Source organism: Typopeltis vanoorti, chromosome 12 (assembly GCF_054136105.1).
Source record: "Typopeltis vanoorti isolate ZY-2024b chromosome 12, IOZ_Tvanoo_1.0, whole genome shotgun sequence".
Lineage (NCBI taxonomy): Eukaryota > Metazoa > Arthropoda > Arachnida > Uropygi > Thelyphonidae > Typopeltis > Typopeltis vanoorti.
The window spans coordinates 82,918,745-82,945,850 of record NC_143560.1 but is presented as its reverse complement, the minus strand read 5'-3'; the positions used below and the strand labels follow the sequence as shown (position 1 = coordinate 82,945,850).

The window sequence follows — 27,106 nt, the reverse complement described above, 5'->3', positions numbered from 1 at the left end:
CACATGTTGCTAATATATTAATATTCTTTTATGTAAATATAGAAGTGTTAATTAAAGTTACAGACCTCTGTGGCTCAGATATTGATGATCCTCCTTGGTCGGAAAGATTTGAATTCATATACCATCTTAAAATGCTAAGAACTTTTAATAGTAGTTTTTCACTTGTAGAGATGTTGGTTTCATGCATAGGCAGAAAGGTTTATTTTTTCTCCCAGAAAGTTTTTTTTTTAAATCAATAACATAGTGTGTTCATTTTATAAAACACCCAAACTGGCCAGAGAATATATGAATAAAAATATCAGGTTATATAGGTATAGTTAACTGTCCTAGCATGACAGTAAGGAGATTTATGTAAGGTCACTTTTGTTGGTCCTGATAGGTTGTTGCCTATATATATATATATATATATATATATATATATATATATATATATATATCAGTCCTATGCAAGAGAGGTCACAAAACCAATAACACAACTGTGCTTTGTGTTGTCTGGGCAGTGGTAAAGGGAGAAAGCAGGAATTTGTTAATGTGTTTCTTGAAGAGCTAAGAATTTTTCATTGGGGAAGATGGTATCGGGAATTTGGCTTTTCTAAACAACAGAGACAGATGGAAGAAGGAAAGGATGAGAAATTGGCTCACTAAGTTTGAATTTGAATTGTATATGAATGTTGATCAATGGCTGCATGTGATTAGAAATTTTTCTTCATGATTTGCACAAAATAGAAGAATGGTGATAGCCAGTTCAGCAGAGCAAGGTATGAAGACACTTAAATAAATAAATATATATATATATATAAATATATAAACAGATCAAAGGATTAGCTATGGGAAGCCCCTCTCTCCTATATTAGCCAACATTTTTTTCGAGGATTTTGAACAAAAGGCAATCTCCTCTTTTAGTTTAAAACCAAGAATTTGGCTTAGATATGTGGACGATATATTCCTCATAAGGGAGCATGGTATTGAGAATCTTCACAGGTTTCTCAACCACTTAAACAACCTCCATTAGGATATAAAATTGACCATGGAGATTGAAGAAAATAGTTCCCTCTGTTTCCTTGATGTTAAACTCACCAAGACGCCTGAATCAATAAAAGTTTCTATATTTAGAAAGCCAACACACATGGACAGATATTTGCATGCGTCCTCACATCACCATCCAGCGCAAAAGTTGGGTATTATATCAACTCTTACAAATCGTACAGATCTTGCACGATTTGTAAGAGTTGATATAATACCCAACTTTTGCATAGATCTGTATTGTCAGATGAAGAACTAAAAAAAAGAACTACAACATCTTAAATGGACCTTTAAAAGCAATGGCTAATTGTTTGTTAGTATCAACAAACAATTATCCCACCGTCAATGTAGCAACGTAGAGACACAGAACGACTCCAAAGGTTATATCTCCTTGCCATATATCAGCACACTATCCAAAAAACTGAGTAGAATCTTAAAGAAATTCAACATACAAACGTGCTTCTCGACTCTTCCAAAAATAAGATCAAGTTTCAGCAACTATAAACAATCTCACAACCCTCTACAATTTCCAGGTGTATACAAAGTCACATGTGACTGCGGAAAACCTTACTATGGCCAAACGGAGAAATCTATCCTCCTATGTCTCGAGGAACACAAGAGAGACATTGCTTATAAGAGAACCAGAGCAACTGCCCTATCAAGCCATGTCCTGTTTTCAATAAACATGAACAACGAAAGCTGGCAACATGAAGTAAATTGGACAACTTCAAACCTACACATTTGCCATGATGAGGTAGAACGCCACATTGTAGAGTCAAAAGGACCCTCTTCATATGAACAATAATCTCAGCTATAATTTGCCTGACTCTTTCAGCTCTACTATCAGATACTGGAGATCACGTGGTTCCACACATGCACAAGTGTACAACAATAGAACTTTAACATGGACTATAGCACAAGTTCATAATAACTGTAATTTACAGTCGAATATCATAATTTTATAATTGTATAGCTTTAGAGTGTCTCAATGTTTTTTTTTTTGTCTTTTAATATCTTTCTATGTTCTTAATGCCTGATGAAGTCAATCTCGACGAAACATGTTGCGTTTTCAAATAAATCTCAATTTGTTATAATTCTCGGGTTTTTAGTCAGTTTATATTAAAAATGAACATATCCCAACCCTGAGTTAATAGTAGTAGCCATATATATATATACAGGGTGTTCGGGATAAATTTGACAGTTTCGTAAGGAAAAAGAAAATCTTCTTTGTATCTATTAAATTTAATGAATTGACAAAAAAACATTACAGGCAGAGTTAATTACAATACTATCAACAAGATTTACTCAAAATAACCACCATTAGCATCGATCACAGCTTCAATTCTGCTTCGGAACCTCGAACAAGCTGATGCTACAGTCTCCCTGGGAAGGGCCGCAAAAACTGTTTTAATTTTATCCATTAACTGGGCTTTTGTATTACTGGAAGTGCGATTGGTGTCTTTTTCAACTGCGCCCCATACAAAATAATCCATGGGGTTAAGGTCTGGGGAGTTTGGAGGCCAAACATTTGGACTGGTGAAGTCGTAGAAATTTTCAGACAACCATTTTTGACTTTTCCCAGAGGTGTGGCAAGGGGCCGAATCCTGCTGCCATACATACGGCCTACATTGCCTACCCTTGTTATCCAGGGCTTGACTACAGTTAGCAACTCCACGAACAAAGCCCGAATTCCAATGCCAGGGTTCTTCAACACCTGTTCCTGCAGATTTGCGAGGAATTCTGCTGTACGAACGCATTCAGATCGTCTGTTAGGGATCTTTCTTCTTGCTACATCCTCGTAGTCACCATTGCAAGTCTCTAGTTCATGCCTGATTGTTTTTACTGTATTCAGGGAGCATTGGGCAGCAGTCGTAATATCCTTATTTTGATGGCGGGCACGAATCATCATGATACAAGTTATTCTCTTCCATGATTCAGGTGGGTTCCAGCTATCCATCCTTTCTGACATCTTGTATATGAATGAAGAAGGGTCCAAACTTTTAAATGAAGAGAAGTGTGTGTTAATACATGTAACTTACGGAAAAATATAATTAATTATAAATATGTCAAATTTATCCCGAACACCCTGTATATATATATATAATGCAGAAACAGAGCATTTATGAGAAATCATTTGGATGAATGGGGGCGCAGAGGCATAGCTAGGGAGGGGCAGAGGGGGTGGTCTGCCCTGGGTGACACTTTGAATCTTTTTGAACTTTTGCAGTTAATTCTAAAATGCAGTCTGGAGAACTCAGTTTCATCATCATTATCATCATCATCATCAAATTCCTGCCATGTACCCTCAAGGGGTGTACAGGATATGACAGTACTACATGAAAAAAATTACATCATTATTAATTTCCTATCTACAATTTTCCTCCAAATCAGTCTGTTACTTGTCAAGACTCCAACATTATCAGATCTTATATTTCTATCGTCTAAGGCACTTTGTACCGTATCAATCCACCTATATCTTGGTCTTCCTCTGGGTCGTTTTCCTGCCAACCTGACAGAGAACACTTGTTTTGCTAATCTTTCCTTGCCCATTCTGTTTAAGTGACCATACCACCTGAGATTAGCTCTGCTAACGCATTCCTGGATGCTGACAATGTCAAGTTCTTTCCTAATATCCTCGTTTTTAATATGATATTGCCATTGATGCCATCTGTTCACGCCTATAATCTTTCTCAGGACTCTCATATCTGTGGTCTCTAGTCTTTGGTCAAGTGTTTTACTTCTGACCCAGCTCTCAGATCCATAAGTTAAAACTGGTTTGAACACTGTCTTGTATACAGCTAATTTAGTGTTCCGACTAATTTCTCTCTTATTCCATATGAATTTATTCAATTGACTTCCCACCATGCCAGCTTTGCTAATTCTGTTGTCTATTTCTATATTTAATTTACCATCTTCAGTAAACATCATGCCTAAATAGCTGAAATGTTTTACTTGTTCCACAGGTTCTCCATTCACAACACAGTTGACATTTTCAATGATTCTGCCTATTTTCATTGTCTTTGTCTTTTTATTGCTGACCTTCATACCATATCTATTACAACAGCTATTCAATTTAGTCAGAAAACCTTGCAGACTTGTAGCAGATTTATTTAGCAGTATAACATCATCTGCATAAAGCAAAGAGCTGACATTAACATCTCCAATTTTGATATCAGGTTTAATACCACATTCCTTCATAATGTGATCCATATAGATAAAGAATAACAGAGGGGATAATGTACATCCTTGTCTGACACCAGATTTAACATTAAACCATCTTCCTGTACTTCCTTCAATTCTAACTGCTGACTTACAACTCAAATAAAGACTAAGTATTGCTTGATATAATGCCCCATTGACACCATACAACTGCAGCGTATTGAATAGCTTCTCTTTTGGCACCTTGTCATATGCCTTTTCCAAATCGACAAAACTTAAATACAGATCTTTGTTATATTCCCGTGCTTTCTCGACTATTTGTTGTAAAGTGGAGATATGATCCTGACAGCCTCTATTTGGCCTGAATCCAGCTTGTTCTTCACCAAGCTTTTCTTCCCAACCGTTTCTTAAGTATACTTGCATAGATCTTGCCAGGAACACTTAGTAGGGAAATACCTCTGTAATTCTCACATTCAGTTTTATTTCCCTTTTTATATATGGGTACTATGAGAGCTCTACTCCAATCATCGGGAATTCGTCCCTCTGTCCAAGCTTTCTGACCTATGCAGTGCATAGACTTTTATACCACCATACTTCAGCATTTCTGGTCGAATATCATCTACTCCTGCTGTCTTTCCACATTTCAAGCCATTGATGGCTTTTTCTACTTCAAGTATGGATATGTATTCCTGACTGCATGCCTGGTCAATGTTTTTTACCACTGTGCTGTCATCACTGCTTGTTTCATTTAGCAGTTTTTCAAAGTAATTACTCCATACTTCAAGGATATCTTTTTCTCCTGTTTTCATGTCACCTTTATCATTTCTAACTCCTTTTACAGCACTCTTTCCTCCATTCCTAAGCTTCTTCAACAACCTCCAGAATATTTTGCCACCTTCTTGATATTTATTTTTTATATTCTTGCTAAAGTCCTCCCATGACTTTTGTTTAGCTAGTTTTACACACTGTTTAGCTTTCTTACATTTGTCTGTATTCTGTAAGAGTAAAAGCTGACTTATTTGGAAGGAACTTTTGATATGCTTTCTTCTTTTCTTTCACTGCCTCTTTAACTTCCTGTGTTCACCAGGGAGCTCTCATTTTTTTATTCTTGCACACAACCTCACCACATGCCTCTCTGGCAGAATCAATCAATGTTTTCTTCAGAGTTTGCCACTGAATCTCCAAGGTTTGATTCCTATTCTCAAACTCTTTCATTTTCTTTTCAATAATTGTAGTACTGTCATATCCTGTATACCCCTTGAGGGTACATGGCAGGAATTTGATGATGATGATGATGATAATCTTTCTGTATTTTAGTCTACAGTTCACATCTGAGAGCTGCTCAACTTTTATTTGCTTGAAAACTTTCTTACATGTTATTCTTTTAATATGAAATTCAATTTTATCCTGCTCAAGACTAAATAGTGATCACTTCCAATTTCAAATCCTCTGTACACTCTGGTGTCCTGCACCAGGGAGAAAACATCACTATCAACAATAACATAGTCAATGAGACTTTTCTTATTCCTAGCCTCTTCTCTCCATGTGAATTTGCGCACATTTTTATGTTGGAACATGGTGTTAGTAATAACCAGTCCATGTCCTGAGCAGAAATCCAACAATAGTACCGATCTTTAACTCTGGTGATGTTGAGTTGGGGTGCGTTTTCAGATTTGTTCCAGTAGCTGACTTTTCGCTGTTCACCCTGGTTCCATGGTGAAAATAACGGGGGCCTTGTTTAACCGGGCGATGCCCCAGCAGCATGAAATTTTGTCATATTGTACCATCATTTTTTATTTTGGTTTAATAATAAGAATACAATTTGGACGGCTAAATCCCAAATTGCCAGCCCATCCTTGTTCGTTCAGTATCCAAGTAGATACCCAATAGGGTGCACCACGAGAAGGTGAGAATTGGACATTAGGTCAGAAGCTCTGGTCGGTTCTCCGCATTCCTTTAAAGGCTATGTGGAGGTCTCCTCTCAGTTATACAGCTTTGACCCTTAAGCACCCCGAACTCGGTTCCAAATATTGTGATACTACTGCAAATTTTCTTCACAATTGCTGTAAGTGTTGCTTGTGAGAGGAGTTTTTCTATATAAAATTGATTAAGAATTACCTACATTACTATGAAATAGACTTCGGCAATGTCATCAACAATTTTGCTAACAGAAAAACAAGAAAAATAACATTTGAGAATGTTGAAATTAAAGTTTTACTTCAAAAATAAACATAGTGTTTTAATTTATTTCCCTGTACATCGTTTTGACTTTTTGTAATATTTCTGGTGTGTATTGAGAGGGACGGCAAAAGTTCTAACTACACCACTGGGGCGGGCAGGGGGGGGGAGAAACAGAGAGATATCATCTGTTATGCAGATTGTCTGCTTCTGTATACATTTGAGCATTCTGAGTTTTGTGTACGTTATCCCAAATTTGAGAACAGTGTTCTAAGCCAGATGAATGTGGGATTAATAAAGTATTAGGAGAAAGGTAGTTCTTTAAATACCAAGTTTTTTGGAAGCTGAGGAGACTATGAATGTTATGTGTTTCTGCAGAGGTCAACTGAAATCAATCAAAATCAGAAAACTGATTTTGATTGATTTCAGTTGACCTCTGCAGAAACACATAACATTCATAGTCTCCTCAGCTTCCAAAAAACTTGGTATTTAAAGAACTACCTTTCTCCTAATATCATCATTAGAATATCATCAGAGTATCTTCAATGGTGATCACATATTTTATTTCTTGAAAGAAAAATCTTTTAAGATATAGATAATTTGAGAAAAATTACCTTTTGGGAAATAAGACACATTTGTCATTACATTTGTACTGTGCCACCCTATATTTAGATTAGTCTATGTAAAATAGTAGAATCAATCTTCAACTAACTTAGCAATCTCCTTATTCGAACAGGCCGAATTTAACATTTTACACTTAGGGCTCCCGCAAGGTTCGAACTTTTTATGAACGGTGCAATGAAGAAGAATCAGGCACACATAATATTGAAATCAATAAAACAAAACATTTGATACAAGGTTATATGACAAGTACATAAATTTAACTCCGAAAATAAGATAATACAATTAACTTAGTTCTTCAGGTGAAAACATTCATATTAAATTAGACTTCAAATCTTTAGATACTAAATTCACAGTTCTCTCAATAACAAAGATTATTCACAGTTCTCTCAATAACAAAGATTGTTCACACTGTTCAATACTACAGAATTTCTTGCTAAATAAATTTACTGGTATCACTCAGTTACACTCTATATTAAACACTTAACAAGCACTTATAACTTTATTAATCACGGCAGTTATTACTTCAAGAGATATTACTTTCAAACTTCTAACTTTGGCTAAATTCAGTGAAACGGCACAGTAAATGTTAGGATATTCGAGACGGAGATATCACTTAAACCTTCACACTGAAATAAAATAAAATAGGACTGTTCGTACCAGGATTAATCCTTAGCACATCAGATTCAATGTGAGCACATTTCAAAACTATATTCACTTATTACTCCGATGGAACACTATTCAAAAGAATTCTTCAAGGAGATAACTGAATTATTATTTATTGCGTTACACAATTCTTGATGGGCTTACCATAAGGTAGAATAATTATTGCATGTTTACTACTATATAACAAGTTGAGCTTTGTACAGTCCTTCTTTAAAGTGATATAGGAATACGTAGTAATTCTAAAACTTAGTGGATTTATTCTGAATCTTCTATTAATCTTCCTGTCTTTTAGTTATCTTATTATGGCACTAAATTCTTATTACTGCCACCGCTGACTTTACTCTCCACTATCTATAAGTTTTCTCCTCATCTCTGTACACTTCTGAATGCTACTCCCTTGAATTTCCTGCCCTTCAGTGTCCTTGTTTACTTTTACCTCTCGCTTATATGCATTCCTTCTCCCCGCCTAAACTTGTTCACTCCGTCCAACTCATTAATTCCTTTCTCCCAATTATCGAAGCTCATGCCCTACGCTCGCGCGTTCTATTTTATTTCTCTCTCCATGGCAACGATCAAAACAGAACGTAAACATAAGCATTAGCGTTACATAAGGTTATACCTTTACACTCAGTAATGAAAAAAATTAAATAAAATATTTTAGTTACTTAATTTTTCCTTCACTTTCATTTACAAATATTAATAATAAAACATATGTTACAGTTTATATAAGGCACATAAAAGTTACATATATAGAGTTCCTCATAATATTATCGAAGGAATAAAGTAATAACATAAATGATATTTACTACAGAGTCCTTTCAATAGTATAATATACATTAAAATTATATAATTAAATAATAACAAGGTACACGTAATCAGTAAATACAAAAAAATACGCTTTCTCTTGATGCTTAACTCAAACTGAACAAGCAGAGTGAGTACGCGGCAGGCAAATAAAACAAACACCAGACTGCCAAACAATTTGGCTGGTTAGTTGAGCTACTTTATTGCGAACAAAGAGACTGTGAAATGGCGAAGCGGACTCAGATGAAGAGCGTTTTTCGTCTCTATTAATTAAATTATTTATTCATCAGTCCCGATTAAATGCTATTTACTTGTATTTTAGAGTTTCATGAAAAAAAAGAAAACCCAAAAACGAAACACCTAGGTTTTCAAGAGTTTTTTAGGTGACCCGGCATTTAGCTTTTGTGACACAGTGCTGGGTTGTGACCCACCATTTGGGAAATGCTGGTGTAGACTAAGCAAGAAGCTGAAGTTTTTGACTTGAGCCATTAAATGCATACTGAATTTTTGTCTTGGACTTCTTTATCACACTTGTTGGAGAACTAGGGATTAAGTAGGTGTCAAGGTTTTGAATGAAGTGCCTTATTCCAGCAAGGATTGTTTCAGTTATTTGACAGAGTGTAATATTTGGATTGGGATAACAGGAACGTAATCAGACCATGAAGAGATACTGAAATCCTGGAGGTCATCCCAATTGGTATTGTTATAATGCCATTGGATACAAGAGGTGTTTGGAGTTATAGCAAAGCAACTAAGACTATGAGGCTTATGTTCTATGTCTGTTAATTATGTATTCTTGTGGCTGGTTTATCTGTTTTGCAGGATGAAAAAATCTGTCCCTTTGTATGAAGCAAGTTACTCGCCTTCAGTTGAATGGCCCTTATAAATGTGCTTTACATCAATTTGAACAGAAGTCTTTCCAACCAAAAGGCATCATTGATACCAAACAAGTTATAAAGACTTCCTGGATATGAGGCTGAGATTGGCTCTGAAAAATTTGACCTACAGAATACAAAATGATGATCTACAATATATTTGGAAGGGAGAGCTGGTTAAGGAAGTCAGACATAAGTTTTTTCAGGTACAGTGTCCCATCATTCTTCCACCTGTGCTTTGTGGCGCTATGAAAACTAAAGCTATGAATATTAAGAATAATGATGTTTCCAAGGAATATGATCTCACTATTTGGGTAATTAACCCAGTATGAAATCAACTTTCAGAGATAACCTAAGGTATGTTCTATGTTTTGATACTGACAATAACCCAAAATGCATGAAAACTAAGAGCAGCATAGTCCCTTTTGGTATGCTGTTCTCTCTCCATGAGAGATAGGTGAGCATAAAGAAGGGAAGAGGTACACACTGAGTAGAAAATGCATGCATCTGGAGAAGCTTTCTATAAGAGAGACAGACATGTACAGCAAGTGATACTTACTGCACATGCCTGTCTCTCCTAGATAGTATTTCTGAGTTCATCAGCAATATATCCATGCACTTCCCTATATATGGTTGAATGATCTCCTTACTTTTCTCTTCAATTTTCTTCTTGGGTTTTTTGGAATTTCTGTATAAATGTCATCTTGACCTGGTGCCTTTCATATTTTCATTTGCTCTGTAGCTCTTAATATTTCTTCTTTTAGTATTGGAGGACTATCGTCAATAGAACTCTGGTATTATATATATCTCTTCTCTGAAAAGATCATCATCATCATCAAATTCCTGCTATGTACCCTCAAGGGGCATACAGGATATGATAGAACTACATGAAAAATATACATCATTATTAATTTCCTATCTACAATTTTCCTCCAAATCAGTCTGTTACTTGTCAAGACTCCAACATTATCAGATCTTATATTTCTATCGTCTAAGGCACTTTGTACTGTATCAATCCACCTATATCTTGGTCTTCCGCTGGGTCGTTTTGCTGCCAACCTGGCAGAGAACACTTGTTTTGCTAATCTTTCCTCGCCCATTCTGTTTAAGTGACCATACCACCTGAGATTAGCTCTGCTAACGCATTCCTGGATGCTGACAATGTCAAGTTCTTTCCTAATATCGTCATTTTTAATATGATATTGCCATTGATACCATCTGTTCACGCCTATAATCTTTCTCAGGACTCTCATATCTGTGGTCTCTAGTCTTTGGTGTTTTACTTCTGACCCAGTTCTCAGATCCATAAGTTAAAACTGGTTTGAACACTGACTTGTATACAGCTAATTTAGTGTTCCAACTAATTTCTCTCTTATTCCATATGAATTTATTCAATTGACTTCCCACCATACCAGCTTTGCTGATTCTGTTGTCTATTTCCATATTTAATTTACCATCTTCACTAAAAATCGTGCCTAATTAGCTGAAATGTTTTACTTGTTCCACAGGTTCTTCATTCACAACAGTTGACATTTTCATTGATTCTGCCTATTTTCATTGTCTTTGTCTTTTTATTGCTGACCTTCATACCATATCTATTACAACAGCTATTCAATTTAGTCAGAGAATCTTGCAGATTTGTAGCAGATTTATTTAGAAGTATAACATCATCCGCATAAAGCAAAGAGCTGACATTAACATCTCCAATTTTGATATCATGTTTAATACCACTTTCCTTCATAATGTGATCCATATAGATAATGAATAACAGAGGGGATAATGTACATCCTTGTCTCACACCAGATTTAACATTAAACCATCTTCCTGTACTTCCTGTAATTCTAACTGCTGACTTACAACTCATCTCTGAAAAGATCTGAAATGTATTTGACCTACCTTTCCTTAAATTCTTGTTTCAAATAATATTTTGCCATAATTGCTATTCACTGAAAGTTCAATGGATCATTCTTTTTCTCCTTTGTGATTACTTTTATTTTTGATGTACCTCTCAAATTTGTTGTTTTTATTATAGGTCTTCTGTTTCCTTGAGCTTGTTATTAAGCCATGTTTCTTTGACCTCTCCAGATGCTTTCCTTATTATATTGGTTAAAAATTTGTATTATAGTTTACTTTTTCCTTGTCTTCTTTTGTTGAACAAATTTAATATACTTTCATTCATGTATTTTTTCCTTTAATGTCTTTAACAGCTTCCTTGAAACTTTTCCATTTTTTTTCTGTTTTCAGTCTGTTATCAATTTCCATTTCATGTTCTAATAAAACTTTCTAATGTATTCAAAATGTTAATTTTTGCCACATACTTATTTTTAATTGTCATTCTTTGTGTAATTGAAATCCAGACAAGGTTCTTTATTTCCACTCATAGTGTTTTTTAGTCATACTTTTAATTTTGAAATGAGTAGAATGCAGCTTTAGTCTATATCTGGGTACATGTTTGTTTGTTTGCACAATACTATTTCAAAATCTTTTTCTAATCATAATATAATCAATTTGGTTCCAACTTTATTATTATTATTATTAAGAGAGACCTCCAGGGAGTCAGAGACTCATCGAGGGAGGCCACATACTACACACACCAGCTATCTTACTTATTCTTGAATTCATTCACACTGCTTGCACTCACAACATCCAAAGGCAATCCATTCCAATCACACACCACCCTCTGAGAGAAAAATCCAGCCCTCACACCCTTCTTGGTGGCCTTCATTCTCAGCTTCCAAGGTTGCTCTCTCGTCCTTTCCCTGCCATTCAATCCTCTCGTCTCCACCATCATCTGGCTTTTCCAGATATAGGTTGTCTTTTTTGTTGTTGAAAGAAGGCAGTTTTTATTATCAGATCATTTTGCTCACAGAATTCAATTAGCCTTACATCTCTCTCTCTCTTACCCATTTATCACCAAATCCATAGTTAGCATTTACTGGGGACACCTTCCTGGATTTTGCATTTAAGTCTCCCATAATGATTAATAATATCATCTTTCTTTATTTGTTTTATAACCTTTCATATTTCCTCTTAAAACTATTCAACTTCTTCATCAGATTAGATGTTAGTAGGAGCATATGATGCCTGAAGGATATTGGTATCCTGGAGAACAACAGCGGTATCAAAATGTCAAAAATTTTTCCTGCAGGTTTGATCAGTATGATTCTGTCACTTAGAGGTTAGTATCCAAGAATATTTTTTGAAATTGCTGTTTTCATCATGACTCTAACACTTCTTGTATGCTCTTCACCTTCCTTTCAGTTTTTCTATTTCCTATCCATGTTGTCCTAACTCCTGTTGTGCCTATATTCATTCATAGTGAAGGAACATATGGAGCAGCCAACAAGTGAAGTAAGCAGCAACCAACCAACAACTGACCACCGCCAAGTCATCAACACATCCAGGCTGCAACCTTAATGAAGGAGAACTCTCACTTCTACAAAAAGACTTAAACTACACTATTGCCCCAAGGTCAGTAAACAAACTGACTTCCTATATTACACTGAAAGAGATCTAAAATCTCTCCCCTTCAAAATAGCTGATAAAATAGATGGAAACATCTAACACTAAATTCTAATATACAGCTAAGTTGCAATTTAACCAAGACGTCGTTATTACCAAGGCAGATAAAGGCAGTGCTACTGTCATCCTTGATCGGACAGCATACCTTGAAAAAATGAACCAATTCATATCTGACCACAACACATACCAGTTGGTTAACGACAATACTACAAACCAAATCAAAAAGAAAACAACAGAATTAATAAAGTCAGTGACACTTGGATAGAGGAAACAATTAAAAAAAAAGCTTTTACCACATTATGTCAGTGCTCCCAGAATTGATGGCCTACATAAAATACACAAAACAAACCTACCACTATGACTGATAGCTGAAGGAATCGACATCCTCAATTATCACCTAGCCAAGAATCTAGTGGCTACACTCAAGGAGTTGGTAGGTTATTCTGCCTGCTACATAAAAAATACGTACTTCATAAACAAAATTAAAAACATCACACTCGATGATGAAGATATATTAGTCAGCTTTGACGTAACTGCCCTTTTCACTAATGTCCTGATCACCAATACTATTCTTCTCATACAGAACATATTTCCACCTGATATCATGACCCACTTTGCCCATGTACTTTGCTTCAGGTATTTGATGTGGCAAAATAATTTCTACCTGGAAAATGATGGTATGGCAATGGGCTCACCACTTAGCTAACTTTTATCTGGAAGACTTCAATCAACGAGCTCTAGATTCAGCAAGCCTAAAAGCCTAAAGTCCGGCTTAGATATGTTGATGATATTTTCACCATTTATGCGAATGGCCGTGCCACCTGAACAAACAACACAAACATATCCAATTTACCATTGAGATTAAAAACAATAACTCTCTTCCTTTTTTAGACACACTTGTCACACATCTTCCTTCTGGCTGCCTTTCATTCGCAGTCTACCACAAACCTAGACACACACAGGCCAATACTCATACATACATAAAAATTCATACCACCATCCCACACAAAAACTAGGGCTCATCATCACTCTGAAACACAGAGCCCTAACAATTTGCCAATGAACAAATGCTGAACAAAAAATATGAAATTATTAGCCAAATGCTTATAAAAAATGGCTACAAAAAAAAAAAAAAAAAAAAAGTTCACAAGATCCTGCACAATAATAGCATTAAAAGCAAAAGAGATTACAGGAATGCCATAGCTATACCATACATTAGAGGAATATCAGAAAAAATAGATAGAACACTACATAAATATAACATTAAGGCAACCTTCAAAGCTTCTGCAAAATTAAGAAGTATACTTAGTGCATCCAAAGATTCCCTTCCCTACTTTTTCCACCCAGGGGTCAGTTTTATATTGCATGTGCCTCTGGATTTACAAAATCCAGAGGCACATGCAACCTACCCTACATACTTGTAGGTGAATCAAGGCACACCATCTCAACAAGAAAAGACAAACATAAACACTACAGGCCTGTCAGACCATGTACTTCAAACATCAACTTTCCAGTATCAACTGGAAAGGCACCAAGTCCCTACACTGCAAATTATAAATTTAAGATGCTAAGAAATTATATTCTTGATTTAATCCTTTACACTACACCAAATCCTGGTTTGAGAGAAAGTTAAAGGAAGCTTGTGAGATGCTGAAACAACATTCAAATCTAAACATAAATGATGGATTGATAATTCCAAAAATCTGGAGGACCCATCTGCAACCTGTATAGCATCCAGAACATGATGACATAACCTCCGACACTCATAGTAAAGGTGGTATGACTTCACATCACCTGCCTTAGTATCCCATAATGCAAAGCACATCTCCTTGTCCTTATAGACATGTATAATGCTATGCATTATGGGAAGGAATCACTGCCCAGACCAGTTTTGACTTTTATTGAAGTCTCATCAGCGGAAGCTAGACCCAGAGGTGATACTAAGGTTGAAGTAATGCAGAAGTGATAGTTTCATATACGAGTTGCCAAAAGGTGTCACACCTTATTATTAAAAAATTCTGTATTAGAGATTGGTAGTTGTTGAAAGTTTTTCCACTTGGCTATACTATAATTATAGATACCAAGAAATTGTATGCTTGGTTTAATCCTTTATCCAAGTGTAAGCAAACAAAGTTTGCACCTGAAGTATTTTCAGACTGGGGCAACTCGTGGTAAAGGTGGTATGACTTCACATCATTTGCCTTAGTATCCCATAATGCAAAGCACATCTCCTTACAGACATGTATGATGTTATGCATTATGGGAAGGGTCACTACCCAGACCAGTTTCGATGTTTATTGAGGTCTCATCAGTGGGAGCCAGACCCACTGATGTGAAGTCATACCACCTTTACCAGGAGTTGCCCCAGTCCTGAAAATACTTCAGACACAAACTTTGTTTGCTTACACTTCGATAAAGGATTAAACCAAGTATATAATTCCTTGGTATCTTTAATTTATAGTATAACCAAGTGGAAAAATTTTCAGCAACTACCTGTCTCTAATCCAGAGATAGGTAGTTGTTTAATAATAAGATGTGTGACAGCTTTTGGCAACTCGTATATGAAAATATGACTTCTGCATTACTTCAACCTTAGTATCACCTCTGGGTCTGGCTTGCACTGATGAGACCTCATAAAGGTCGAAACCGGTCTGTGCTGTGACCCTTTCCGTAATGCATAGCATTATACATTTGCCCCAGTGCTGAAAATACTTCAGGTGCAAATTTTGTTTGCTTACACTTGGATAAAGGATTAAACCAAGTATATAATTTCTTGGTATCTTTAATTCATTTTATGTTATTACTAAGTTCCTATCAACAGTTTTCCTCCAAATTGGTCTCTGTCATACATTTCAATCATCTAAGGTACATCTAACCATGTCAAGACTCCTATATCTCAGTATTCCTTTGGATCTTTTCTCTTCCATCTTGGAATCAAACACCTGTTATTATTATTAACATCTGACCACCATAGAGTCAAAGGACTCATTGTGGGAGGTTCATACTCTCTCTCTCTCTCTCATGCAAAAAACTAACCAAACCATGCCTTAAATCCATTCACAGTTTCCATACTTGCCACACTTTCAAGCAATGAGTGTATTCCACTCACTAATCACTCTCCACGCAAAGACCCTGCTTCTCACTCCCTTGCTCACATCCTCCTTATACAGCTTCCAAATCTGTGTTCTATATGTGGCCAGATCAAAGCCTTATACGAGAGAATCATAACCTCTTTGATTATGATTTATCACAGTCTGTTGTGATAAATCATAATCACAACAGATTGTGGCAATAATGAGGAGGACACTTCACATCAATGTCCTCCTCATTATTGCCATAATCTGTTGGGATGGTCTTACAATTTTAGCAATATGACCCCTAAACTTGAAGCCTCTGTCACCATCACTCCCAGATCTCCTTCAAAATTTCTCCATTAATTGTATACTCTGCATTCCAATCTTGCCTATCAAATTTTAAGGCCTTGCATTTTGCAGCATTAACCTGACAGCTTCATTTGCCCACTCACATAGTCTATTCAGATTCTCCTTGCAAAGCCATATCTGCTCTACTTCTCATAGTTCCTGCCAACTTTTCATCATCTGCAAACAGCTGCATATTTCTAGTTAAGTAAGTTCCCATGTCATTAACATATAAATTAAACAATGTTTGTCCTAAAACAGATCCTTGTGGCACTCCACTAGTGGCCTTCTTCTTTTGGATACCACTCCTCCATATATAACTAGCTGATACCTATCTGACAGCTAATTAGCTGTCTAACTCATTCTAGCTGTTGGTTATCCCATATACTTCAGTTTTAGCTACCAGCTTGTAATGTGGCAGTCTATCAAAGCCTTTAAAAAAATCCAAGTACACCACTGTATATGCAATCTCCTTTATCCAGTGAATTTGTCACCTTCTTGTAATACATAAGCAGATTGCTAAAGCATGACCTCTTCCTAACAAACCCATGCTGACCATCATAAAGAATACTGCTATTATCAACCCATTTATGAATCATAGTCCTTACCAAACTTCTCTTAACACCTTAACAACTTCAGGGACACAGATTGGCCTATCATTTGTAGCCTCAGTCTTATCCCCCCCTTCCCCACACCAGCTTTTGTGAAGTGGAACAATGTTTTCCATCTTCCATTCCTTTGGGATTCATCCCATTTCAAGACCCATGTTAAATAGGTGTGCCAAAGGAGCTGCTAATTTCATGGGCATTCCTTTGAGATGCAGTGATTTATTATCATGTCCTGTTGTCTTATTACATCAAGTTTACTTAATTTCTCATATAACTGCTGCTTATTCACCATTGGTCCCTCCTTCACTATACCCTCTGTATTCCAGCTTCTCATGATGTTTCCTTCATGAAGATGAAATACACTAATAAACTGTACTCATTGAATACTAGAGCTATATCCTCTGCATCAGTAACCAATCTGCCAGTATCGTCAACTAGAATCCTCTCGTAGTAATTTTTTCTTCTACTGGCTACATATCAAATGAATTCACTAGGATTTTTCTTAGATTGATTGGATAATTTCCATTGGTCCCTCCTTCACCATACCCTCTGTATTCCAGCTTCTCATGACGTTTCCTTCATGAAGATGAAATACACTAATAAACTGTACTCATTGAATACTAGAGCTATATCCTCTGCATCAGTAACCAATCTGCCAGTATCATCAACTAGAATCCTCTCGTAGTAATTTTTTCTTCTACTGGCTACATATCAAATGAATTCACTAGGATTTTTCTTAGATTGATTGGATAATTTCTTCTCAGTCTGCATTTTTGCTACCTTTACACCGAGTCACCTTGCTGGCCTACACTTTGTGCTTTTCATGCAACTGCTTATTATCAGCATTCATCTTTGTTACCTCCACAGTGCCTTCTTCTCCCAGATTTCATACTTAATTTCTTCATTCATCCATTTTACTCCTACCTTATTTAGACTTTTTAAAGGTGAAACCTTTGGAATGCACTTAGACATTCTGCTGTTAAATAGCTCTTGATCGATGCTCAAGCAGCATCAGTCTCCTTTTACCTCAACTCCTCTTTCCACACTGTCTATAGTTCTTAGTTGTCACCTACATTTTTCATAATCACCAGCCTTGTAGTCACCACATATATCACTTCTTCACAGAGGTTCTCATATGACTGGCTATAATCCAGGTGATCACTTCATGGTGACTATTTTTGCAAATCTTTCCTTTCCCATTTTGTTTAAGTGATTATACCACCTTAGATGAGCTCTACACTAACACACTTACTGCTGACAATGTCAAGTTCCTTTCTAATATTGCTATTATTATTATTATTATCATCATTATCCTAAGAACCCATGGAATCACAGACTCATCTAAGAGATCCCTTTTGTCATACACACAGCTCATCATACTGCATCTTAAACACATTAAATTCTTCACAGACACCACACTCTCAGGCAATGCATTCACAACTCTACATGCAAAAAGCTTGCTTTTCACTACCTTGCTCACATCCTCCTTTATGCACCTTCCAGGGATGACCTCTTGTTCTCCTGCAATCTCCCACCATTTTATGAAAAACCTCTTCAAAGTCAATACTATAACAAACCCTTACTAACTTGTATGTCTCTATCATATCATCCCTCTTCCTCCTATCCACTAGACTCTGCATCATCATCTCAACTTATTTCATATCCAACATTCCAGAGATCAGAAACTATTTTACTCAATCACCTCTGGACCCTTTCCAACATCTCTTCATCCTTATGAAAACCAGATGACCAAGTCTTACCATGGTAGTCCATATGTGACTTAATCAAAGCCTTATACTTGTTCAAAGTTTTTCCACTTGGTTATACTATAAATTAAAGATACCAAAACTTATATACTTGGTTTAATCCTTTATTCAAGTGTAAGCAAACAAAGTTTGCACCTGAAATATAATCAGGACTGGACCAACTTTTATATAGAAGCTAATGGCTTCACATCACTTGCCTTAATATCCCATAATGCAAAGCACATATCCTTACGAGTATTTATAATGCTATGCATTATGGGAAGGGTCACTACCCAGACTGATTTCGACCTTTATTGAGGTCTCGGTGGTAGTCAGACCCAGAAGTTATACTAAGGTTGAAGTAATGCAGAAGCTATATTTTCATATATGAGTTGCCAAAAGGTGTCACACCTTATTATTAACCCTCTCATGCATGAATTTTTATATTCATTTATAAAACATTATAATGGCATGTTACAGTACCATTTAATTTTACAGTATTACCATGAATTCATTAATTTTGCTAAATTTATGTCCTGTACATGTAAAAAATGATATCCTCATCTGAGGACATCATATACTAATGCCAACAGACTACAGACATATTTCTATGGAAATGACTTAGACTAAGGAATTTATTTTCATTGAAAGACATTACAAGTATGACAAAACAGATTATAAATAATTTATATTTTGCTGAAATGCTGCATGAATGATCAAAATTTGGATTACTTAGTACATACAAAAAAGCAGAACAATTAGAATTTGCAGTAGAGTTATGTAAAACAAGAACAGTATTATTCTCTTTGCCTCATTTTGTATGGAAAGACCAAAAACATTCCAGACAGAATGGAACCTCACATCTACCACAGATGTATCTTGTTTTACTCTTGCAGTGTATATCTCTGCAACAATTGGCATTAGCACCTGTTGTCTTCTTTGGGAAGTGTCAAAATAATCTACAGGGCTCTCTCCGTGAATACTTACTTGGTGTTTTCCTCTAAACTGTGATTCAGTACCAGCAAAGGGATTATATTTCTCACTGAACCACACTGGTTGTCTCTGCAATGGCATATGATCAGCAAAAGCTGTATTTTGCACACTAGCTGGACTTTGAATGTTGTGAGTCTGACCAACAGGGGAAGGACACTGAACATCACTGTCTTCACTTGAATTGTCACTCTCTGTACGATCATTTTGTGGCTGTTGGTATGTAGGATCATCATCAGAATCACTCAGCTCCAGACCATCTTCAGATTCCTCCAACAGTTTTTCAATCTCCTCTTCAGTAAGTCTCTTGTGGTAATAGGCCTTTTTTTATGCCTGATGGACCTGGCTTTTGGTTATCCATCTGTAAAAGAGATGATAATGCCAATTAACACACTATTCGTTTATGTTTGCAAAAATAAAATTATAAAAATATTGTACAAGAACTTTCTAACCTCAAACTATTTGCTGCATAGATTACTTACAAACATATTGTCCTCATGTAAGGACAGGTTGTTTTCAAGTATGTTTTATGAATATAGTAATAAATGTGAAAAAATTAAATATTCACACTTCATCTACAAGGTATAACAATATATAAAACCATGCTAACCTTTCCAGAAGATAAAATCACCAAATTCAAATCAACAAAACAGCAGCTTTTCACTTCCTCCTTGATACCACCATGCACTGCAGAGAGATTAGTATTCCTGTAACTCTGTTGAAACTCCTGCCATCTGGTGTGGTTTCTAAGAACACTTTGGTCTCCCCAGATGAGGACTAAATGCATAGCAGCACTAAATTATGAATGAATAATTATTATGAGGGAAAATATGTGTCCTCATGTGTGTCTCCTTATGCATGAGAGGATTAAAATACTCTGGATTAGAAATAGTTGTAAGTTTTTCCAATTGGTTATACTATAAATTAAAGATACCAAGAAATTATATACTTGGTTTAATCCTTTATCCAAGTGTAAGCAAACAAAGTTTGTGCCTGAAGTAGTTTCTGTACTCTGGCAACTCGTATATAGAAGCTAATGACTTCACTTGTGACAGCTAATGACTTTCTTTGCTTACACTTGGATAAAGGATTAAATCAAGTATATAATTTCTTGGTATTTTTAATTTATAGTATAACCAAGTGGAAAAACTTCCAACAACTATCTCTAATCCAGAGTATTTTAATAAGTGTGACACCTTTTGGCTACTCATATATGAAAATATGACTTCTGCATTACTTCAACCTTAGTGTCACCTCTGGGTCTGGCACACACTGACAAGCTCTCAATCAAGGTTGAAACTGCTCTGGGTAGTGATCCTTCCCATAATGCATAGCATTATACATACCCATAAGGGTGTGCACTTTGCATTATGGGATACTAAGGCAAATGATGTGAAGTCATTAGCTTCTATATACAAGTTGCCCTGTCCTGAAAATACTTCAGTTGCAAACTCTGTTTGCTTACCCTTGGATAAAGGATTAAACCAAGTATATAATTTCTTGGTGTCTTTAATTTATCAAGGCCTTATACAGTGGAATCAGAATCTCCTTCTACCAGTCAGTGGCCTCTGCATCATTGCCAGAATTTGTTGTGTTGTCCTCACAATTTTGGCAATATGTCTTCTAACTTTTAGATCCTTATCCACCATCACCCCCGAAGTTCTCTTATTTCTTCCACCTCCAACAATATATTCCTATTAAGAATAAATTCTACATCCCATCTTTGTTTTCCAAATTTTAAAACCTTACATTTCGTAATGATGAACTGGCATCAGTCTGATCAAGTCTTCTTGTAAGGCCAGAACATCTCTTCTACTCCTCATAGTTCATCCCAACTTTGCATAATCTGAAAACAACTGTATATCTCCATTCATATCTTCCCTAATATCATTAACATACAGATTAAACAACAATGATCCTAGATGTTGAAAGTTTATTTTTCACTTGGTTAGACTATAATAAATTTAGTTTAATCCTTTATCCAAGTGTGAGCAAACAAAGTTTGCACCTGAAAATATCTTCAGGACTGAATATGGTGTTGTACTACTATTACTTCTGCCTGGTATCTCCAACTCTGGGCCTGGCTCCCACTGAAGAGAGACCTCAATAAAGGTCGAAACTAGTCTGGGTAGTGGCCAATCCCTTAATGTATAACATTATACATATCTGCAAGGAGATGTGTTTTGCATTATGGGAGATACTGGGATAGGATTGTTGGTAGCTTGCTCCACCTTTGCTACGAGTTGCCTGGTGTTGTACTACCCACCCCGGTAAGGTAGTACAACACCATATTCAGTCCTGAAGATATTTTCAGGTGCAAACTTTGTTTGCTCTCACTCGGATAAAGGATTAAACTAAATTTATTATAAACAATGATCCTAAAACAGACCTCTTAGGCACACCACTAGTGACTTTCCTCTGTTGCTCCCCCATATATAAATTGTTGATATCCATCAGACACCCAGTCTCCAATCCAGTGCACTAGTCTAATATCAAATCCCATCTGCTCTAGTTTGACTATCAACTTATCATGGGTAATCTATCAAATGTGTGTGCAAAATCTAAGTATACTACTGTGTATCCATCTCCTACACCCAATGTTTGCTGTCACCTTATTGTAATAAGTAAGTAGATTACTGAAACATGATCTCCCTTTAGCAAATCCATGCTCTCCTTCAAAGATAATACAATTGTTGTCAAACCAATTCTGAATCCTCATTCTCACCAGACACCAGATATCCATCAGACACCCAGTCTCCAATCCAATGCACTAGTCTAATATCCAATCCCATATGCTCTAGTTTGACTATCAACTTATCATGGGTAATCTATCAAATGTGTGTGCAAAGTCTAAATATACTACTGTGTATCCATCTCCTACACCCAATGTTTGCTGTCACCTTATTGTAATAAGTAAGTAGATTACTGAAACATGATCTCCCTTTAGCAAATCCATGCTTTCCTTCAAAGATAATGCAATTGTTGTCAAACCAATTCTGGATCCTCATTTTCACCAGTCTTTCCAACACCTTAGCCACAACACCTGACACACAGACTGGCCTATAATTTGATGCTTGAATTCTGTCATCTCCTTTATGAAACAGCATACTCTTGCATTCCTCACATATTATCTTCATTTTTATGTTTTCTGCCATTATTGCCATTTGTTCAATCACTTAATGTTTCTCATAACTATAATATCTGTGGTCTCCAGTCAACTGTTTTATTTGTTATAACCTAGCTGTTAGATTGATGAATTAAAATTGGTTTGAACACTGTCTTGTATATATCTACTTTACTCTTTTGACTAATTTTTCTCTTATTCCGCATAAATTTATTCACTTGACTACGTATTATACTAGCTTTTCTTATCCTGTTGTCTCTTTCCATATTTAATTTGCCATCTTCACTAAAAATGGTACTTAAGTAATTTGAAATATTTAATTTGTTTTATATATAAGATGTATATATTTATTTGTTCTTTATATAACGATACAAGAAAAATAAAGTATATCAGTTTACATTCTACATGAACGTGTGGTTATAATATTAATTCCAATAAGCCATGGATCCCATTCTAATTTCTCCATTCTTACAAATCAGTATAGTGCTAAAGAATTCTGCTTTGTACAGTTTGACGTAAGATGCAGTGAATTTGATTTAAAATGCAGAGATACAGCAATCAGCTTATCAGTCCATGTCTTAGTTGGAAAAAAAAAAATTAAAATAAAGAATAAATTTCTTTTATTTCTATGGTACCACAGAAGAAAGATAAATATACTGTAGGAAGTTTTCGGTATTGAGACCACATTATTATGTAAATAAAGAGATTAATAAAAATAAGCAATTAAAACTCTACAGGTTTCATAAGTCATAAGACTTACATCATCAGGGATACTGGTACATAAAAGTTTTACCCACAAAAGCCTATTAACAATAAATTACACATATTAGATGTTTTTGATTACTTCACAACTGTAACATATAATTGATAAACCAGAATACAAATGGTAAATTTGTTACTGTATGTGTGTTGGAACATTGCTAGTTTTTTTTACCACATTCTATAGTATCACTTGTGTTATATCCTACGTCCGTGGCTGTTAATTTTTTACTAAAAGCAGACCATTCTTGATGTAAAATTAAGCCTTGATTTTTATTGCATTGTGTAGTGATCCTAAGCATTTGTGAGGCTTCTTTACATTTTCTTGTAAAACAGTTACGATTAATATATAACATTTTTGTTTGTTGCCAAAGTACTTAATGGCTAGTAGTGGTTATGTGAAATGTCAGGCCTGATTTATGCTCTCTTCTTCTTTTGACATATTTTATGTGTTCAGACATGTGGATCTCTCTCCCGACCTTCCTGTCTGGCCTACATAACAAATGCCACAAGAGCAATGAATCTCATGGATGCCTGGTTTTTTCGTGTGGAGGTTTTGGTGGATGTAGGAATCTTGATATTTTTTGTAAAGGTAAAAAGCCACTTTTACATTGTACTTGTGGAGCAATGCAGCCACTTTGTCTGTGGCATTCTTGATGTAAAGCAATATGATTGCATTCTTGAAATCTTGTTTAAGTAAGGGAGTTGCAGGAGATGTATTAATATAATTAATATAAAGATAAATATAATTAAATTCTTTGCCTTGTTATGACAGAATTCCTGATTAACAAGGTACAACAGTTTCTCACAGACATATTAGAGTTAGGTTAATTATTAATTAAGGTTGATTATTAGAGTCGTGTAAATAGTAAGTTTCATTATATAAAGGAGTTCTCAACAAAGAGAAAGATAGTAAATTATAGACAAGTGATCTCAGAAATGGCAGTTAAGGTATTGAAAAATTTGGTTAAGGTCAGAATATAGGAATCAGTGAACAGGAATATGAGATACCCTATGTGAGGCAGCATAGGCTTGTGAAAGGGAATCTAGTAATTTACTCACTTTGTATAAATGAAGCAACAGGTCAATTGGATAAAGGAGATAGCCACACTGTGATATTTTGAACTTTTTTAAAGGCACACAAGTTTACCTGGTGGAAATTTCTTACATTATTTGAACAAATGGGAATGTGTATGAATGATATGTAAATGGGCGGCTAATAGACAAGTTGTTGATAGATAAAAAGTAATTTGTGATAAAACAGAATCAAGAAGGCAGTAATGATATTTGAATGGAAATATGCAATTATTTGCTTACATTATATTAGGAAAAGTAATATTAAATAAAGGTGATCTACAGATCCTGTAGTACTGATGGATATTACAAGAAATTGCTGAAGGTAGGACTTTGGGGATTGGATAATGGTAGGTTGAAGTGGTCAAAATAACACCAAATACCACTTGGATGTTGAAAAACACTGGCAAATTAGGAATATCAGGTAATTATTATCCTTCTTTATGTTACTTTGCTATAACCGCACAGGATTCAGTGCCCAGATTTGGTTACCTGAGTTTCATGGAGATGACTAAGTGAGGAAGAGGATTCAGAGGTGGGTGACCAAGATGGCGATTATAAGTTTGTGGAATGCTCCCTATAAAGATGAATTGAATGCTTGTGGGTTGAAAAATTGGCTAATGGATGAAAAAGAAAGGATGTGATTCAAACATAAGTTATTAAGGGAGATTTATAGGATAAATGAAGAAAAAATTTGTTAGTATATAGCAGGAGAGGAGAGAACAAGATATCAAAGGACTGAATTATTTGTGAGGACCAAGTTTTTGCTTGTAGAGTGGTAAATGAGTGGAATTGACTGCTAGAGGCATTTGTGAGTATTTTGTCAGAGAATAAGTTTAAGGAGAAATACAGGTAACTTGATTTCACAATTTTGTTATCTGCATTTTCTCATATATGCAGTTTCACCATAACAGTACATTAGCACTATGGCTGTTTCCTTACCAAGGTGTGGAAATTTTCACATATTTGCCTACCTTCATCAGCCTTTTTTTTTTTTTCAGTGCCCATTTTGTGTTCTATTGCCTTAGTGGTCTATGCAGTATACTGTACATCTTCTATCCAAAGAGAAACCGAACTTTTCGAAAATAGGAGAAACTAGTGATGCCACCTGTTGTATCTTTTTGTTGTCGAAAGCGGCATCCTTCGTTAGTGTTGTGTCAACTGTTTATGACATTTGTTTCATTAGAAGCCGAGTTATAGTGCCAAGAGTGACAATGTGTTTTGAGGAACGGTTGGAAAATGACTTCCAATTTTGGAAGTCATTTTCCAATGCTGCAATTGACTTTTGTGTTAAACTTGGTAAAATTTTTACCGAAACACATCAAATGCTTCAAAAAAGCATACAGTGATGAATGCATATCCCATACTCAAGTTTATGAGTGGTTTAAGCGATTTCAAAGTAGTCATGAGATGCTTGAGGACGACGAAAAGCCGGGCTGTCCAAAAACTGGACTGAACGAAGTTAACATCCAAAAAGTGTGTGATTTCATCAAAGAAAACCCAAAATCGTCCGTGAGATTGAAGATGAATTGGGGATTCCAACATCAACTGTGCACAACATTTTGACCGAGAGTTTGGGCCTTCGTAAATTGAATTTGCGATTTGTTCCCCAGAAGTTGACCGACAACCAAAAAATGTATCGAATTGAACACTGCAAGGACCTCATTAAAACCGCTCGTAAGGACTCAAACTTCCTTGAAACGATTGACAAAATGTGGTGTTTTGAGTATGAGCCCGAAACAAAGCGCCAGAGTGCTGAGTGGAGACCACCAGAAGAGGGACATCCAAAAAAAAGTCGCTTGGAGAAGTCAAAAGTAAAGACAGTGCTGGTTTGTTTCTATGATTCCAAGGACATTATCCACAAATAATTCATTCCATCTAGCTAAACGGTCAATGGTGAGTTTTATCTTGAAGTTTTGAAGCGAGAATTCATCACGGACAGCATGAATATCATGATGCAGGCAGCTGGTCACTTTTGCACGATAATGCACCATCTCATCGTTCGAACATAGTGAGACAGTTTTTGAGCAAAAACCAAGTTTGTGTGTTGGATCATTCACCATATTCACCTGATTTAGCAGCCTGTGACTTCTTTCTCTTTCCCCGACTTCATTTGCAGAGGAAAGGAAAGCGATACGACACCATTGAAAACGTTCAAGTGGCAGTAATCACAACCCTGAACAGTATCCCAAAAACCAATATAAAAAATTAATTTAACAAATTAATTGATTGTGCCAAACACTGTATCAAAGCTGAGGGAGAGTATATTGATTGAAATAAACGATTTGAATAATTATAATTGGCTTGTGTTTTATTTTCTATCAAAAGTTAGGTTTCTTTTTGGACAGAAGGTGTATGTATCTGTAAAAAAACTTCTGCACCCTTTGAGCAAGATGCCTGGCAAAAGAAAAAAAGCTAAGGAAACTAAGTGAAAAGAAAAATGTGAATGAGGTGAATGCAGCATTGACATTCAAAGAACCATGGGATTGAGTGATTGTCACTACAGATTGTCCTTATCACTACAGTGATAATGGTTGAT

At 35.7% G+C, this 27,106-nt stretch overlaps 1 protein-coding gene across 4 annotated transcripts in view; it reads left to right on the top strand.

Moving 5' to 3' along the window:
- Positions 1-27,106, top strand: part of LOC150100943 (enoyl-CoA delta isomerase 2-like) — a 384,225-nt gene that overhangs the window by 151,855 nt on the left and 205,264 nt on the right. The gene's annotated exons all lie outside the window — the stretch shown is intronic.